The sequence below is a fragment of the Primulina tabacum genome, unplaced genomic scaffold (assembly GCF_025594145.1).
Source record: "Primulina tabacum isolate GXHZ01 unplaced genomic scaffold, ASM2559414v2 Contig1101, whole genome shotgun sequence".
Lineage (NCBI taxonomy): Eukaryota > Viridiplantae > Streptophyta > Magnoliopsida > Lamiales > Gesneriaceae > Primulina > Primulina tabacum.
In genome coordinates this window covers 3608-7500 of record NW_027460096.1, presented here as the reverse complement: position 1 = coordinate 7500, position 3893 = coordinate 3608, and the positions used below count along the sequence as shown (strand labels likewise).

At 35.4% G+C, this 3893-nt stretch overlaps 1 long non-coding RNA gene across 1 annotated transcript in view; it reads right to left on the bottom strand.

The window, feature by feature from the left end:
* LOC142535654 (uncharacterized) overlaps window positions 1-3637 on the bottom strand; it is a 4209-nt gene extending 572 nt beyond the window's left edge. The window contains exons 1-2 of the long non-coding RNA XR_012817678.1: window positions 1233-3637; window positions 1-400 (exon numbers count right to left, since the gene is read on the bottom strand). The exon at window positions 1-400 is cut by the window's left edge and continues 572 nt beyond it. This is a non-coding gene — a long non-coding RNA (uncharacterized LOC142535654). The remainder of the gene's footprint in view (window positions 401-1232) is intronic.
* Window positions 3638-3893: the final 256 nt, after the last annotated feature.

The following is a 3893-nucleotide window of genomic DNA, read 5'->3' as shown; positions in this document are numbered from 1 at the left end:
GAGTTTCATTTCGAAAAGCAATGAAAAAAGCTATTGAATTAACTGAACAAGCAGATACAAAAGGGATTCAAGTACAAATTGCAGGACGTATCGATGGAAAAGAAATTGCACGTGTCGAATGGATCAGAGAAGGCAGGGTTCCCCTGCAAACCATTCGAGCTAAAATTGATTATTGTTCTTATATTGTTCGGACTATCTATGGGGTATTAGGTATCAAAATTTGGATTTTTCTAGACAAAGAAGAGGAATAAGAAAACTTGACTTGTTTTTCCCATTGATAGAACAAAAAAAGGGAAACTTCTTCGTTCTTTTTCTGATTAATCAAAACAAGCAATTCTAATTTTTAATTCTTTATAGGGTTGAATAAAAATCCGATTCACCTTTTGATATAATTGCTATGCTTAGTGTGTGACTCGTTGGTTAGGGTTAGGATTAAAAAAAAAGACCAGCCCCATAGTATGAAAACCAACTCATCACTTCGTATTATCTGGATCTAAAGAACCAGACAAAATATGATAAATTGGTCATATCTTTGTAGCAACTGAAATCTTTTAACTTTAATTCTAAGTTTAAAACAATATACAGAAGAAGGGTGTGGATAAACGGAAGGATGAGAGAAAGAGAGAAAAAGAATATCAATATTGCTATAGAATTCCAATATGTAAGGTCTATGTATAAGTCCTCTCAAAAAAACAGTGTAATAAAGCATCAATACTAGTTGATTCATCCATAATGAACTAAATATTAAACGAATCAGAAGAAAGAAATCAAGAGCTTCGAGCCAATAAAGACTAAGAAGGTTGACTCAAGAATAAATTGGATTATTAGCTCCATTGCAAATTCGGACCTAACCATTAAGTACGAGGCGATGGGAACGATGGAACCTGTGAACGCAAAAGATTTTATTGAACAAATGAATCTTAATGATTCGCTAGTCGGGACGGCGAAATGAACCGGAAATCTATTCATCTATTCTGAGAAGTCATGAACAAGTCCTAGCGCGGAAATAGAGATTGCAAGAGTAAATATTCGCCCGCGAAAACTTTATTTTTTTATAAATTTAAAAAAAAAATGTGAATATCTATTTAATATAGATTAAAATCTAAGTGAAATATAGATTAAAATCTAAGTGAAATTCCATTTTGAAGCCTTTTATTCGCGAGGAGCTGAATGAGAAGAAACTCTCACGTCCAGTTCTGTAGTAGAGATGGAATTCCAAAACACCCATCAACTATAACCCCAAAAGAACTAGATTCCGTAAACAACATAGAGGAAGAATGAAGGGAATGGCTTATCGAGGTAATCGTATTTGTTTCGGTAAATATGCTCTTCAGGCACTTGAACCTGCTTGGATCACATCTAGACAAATCGAAGCCGGTCGACGAGCAATGACACGAAATGCACGCCGTGGGGGAAAAATATGGGTACGCATATTTCCAGACAAGCCAATTACCATAAGACCTGCTGAAACACGTATGGGTTCAGGGAAAGGATCCCCCGAATATTGGGTAGCAGTTGTTAAATCGGGTCGAATACTATATGAAATAGGTGGAGTAACTGAAAATATAGCTAAAAGGGCTATTTTAACAGCAGCATCGAAAATGCCTATACGAACTCAATTTATTAGTTCGGGATAAAAAAAAGAACCCACAGAAATGAGTCTTTAGGGATGAAAAAAAGACCACACAGGTCTCTTTTTTTGGACAAACAATATTTCTTTTATTTTCTTCATCCTTTGAATTGGAAGAATAGACTAAAAAATTGATATGATTCAACCTCAGACTTATTTAAATGTAGCGGATAACAGCGGGGCTCGAGAATTGATGTGTATTCGAATCATAGGAGCTAGCAATCGTCGATATGCTCATATTGGTGACGTTATTGTTGCTGTGATCAAAGAAGCATTACCAAACATGTCCCTAGAAAAATCAGAAGTAGTCAGAGCTGTAATTGTTCGTACCTGTAAAGAACTTAAACGTGACAACGGTATGATAATACGATATGATGACAATGCCGCAGTTGTGATTGATCAAGAAGGAAATCCAAAAGGAACTAGAATCTTTGGTGCAATTCCTCGGGAATTGAGACAATTAAATTTTACTAAAATAGTTTCATTAGCTCCCGAGGTATTATAAAATAAAAAGAGATCGTGAAATCTTTATAAAGAAATAAATTAAGAACTAGATTAATTCCTAGATTGTGTCTCACGTATATACCTTTCAACTTCATATTCATAAACCAATAAAAAAAAGAAAAACATGTTAATTATATCCAATTTTGAGACATCAATCATTTTAGTTCATCATGGGTAGGGACACTATTTCTGAGATAATAACCTCTATACGAAATGCTGATATGGATAAAAAACGAGTTGTTCGTATAGCATCTACTAATATTACCGAAAATATTGTTAAAATACTTTTCCGCGAAGGTTTTATCGAAAACGTCAGAAAACATCAAGAAAAAAACAAATATTTTTTGGTTTTAACCCTGCGACATAGAAGGAATAGGAAAAGACCCTATAGAAATTTTTTAAATTTAAAACGGATTGGCCGACCTGGTTTACGAATATATTCTAACTCTCAACGAATTCCTAGAATTTTAGGTGGGATGGGGATTGTAATTCTTTCTACTTCTCGAGGTATAATGACAGACCGGGAAGCTCGACTAGAAAGAATTGGCGGAGAGTTGTTGTGTTCTATATGGTAATCCGTTTAATATCCAACGACTCTCTTTCTATTTGTAAAAAAAAGAAGTTGTCTAATAGCGTTTCTCGTACATTAGTTGATACTTCAAGGGGGCTTTACCTGGAATGAAAGAACAAAAATGGATTCATGAAGGTTTAATTACTGAATCACTTCCCAACGGCATGTTCCGGGTTCGGTTAGATAATGAAGATCTGATTCTAGGTTATGTTTCAGGAAAGATCCGACGTAGTTTTATACGGATATTGCCAGGCGATAAAGTAAAAATTGAAGTAAGTCGTTATGATTCAACGAGAGGACGTATAATTTATCGACTCCGAAACAAGGATTCGAAAGATTAGGTGCTTTTTATTCAATACGACTCAAGATGAAAAATTTCAAGAAACTTATTTTCTACCAAGAAGTAGATTCAGAATTAAGATAAGGAATGATAAATATGAAAATAAGGGTTTCCGTTCGTAAAATTTGTGAAAAGTGTCGACTAATCCGTAGGCGGGGGCGCATTATAGTAATTTGCTCCAACCCCAGACATAAACAAAGACAAGGATAATCAGACTCGCTAAAGGGTTCAATGTAAAAATAATAAATCTCTTTTGACATGAAATGGATATATCCATATATTTCGGACTCAGATTTATGAGATGCTAAAATATGGCAAAAGCTATACCGAGAATTGGTTCGCGTAGGAATGTACGTATTGGTTCACGTAAGAGTGCACGTAGAATACCAAAGGGAGTTATTCATGTTCAAGCAAGTTTCAATAATACCATTGTCACAGTTACAGATGTACGGGGTCGAGTGATTTCCTGGTCCTCCGCCGGTACTTGTGGATTCAAGGGTACGAGAAGAGGCACACCTTTTGCCGCTCAAACTGCAGCAGCAAATGTTATTCGTACAGTAGTTGATCAAGGTATGCAACGAGCAGAAGTCATGATAAAGGTCCCGGTCTCGGAAGAGACCGCAGCATTACGCGCTATTCGTAGAAGTGGTATACTATTAACTTTCGTACGAGATGTAACCCCTATGCCACATAATGGCTGTAGACCTCCGAAAAAAGACGTGTGTAGGAAATGAATAGTGAAGAAATTTCAAAAGAAACAAGAGAAATAAATGATTCAAATTCAATCAAATAAAATAATATTACTATGGTTCGAGAGAAAGTAACAGTATCTACTCGGACACTACAGT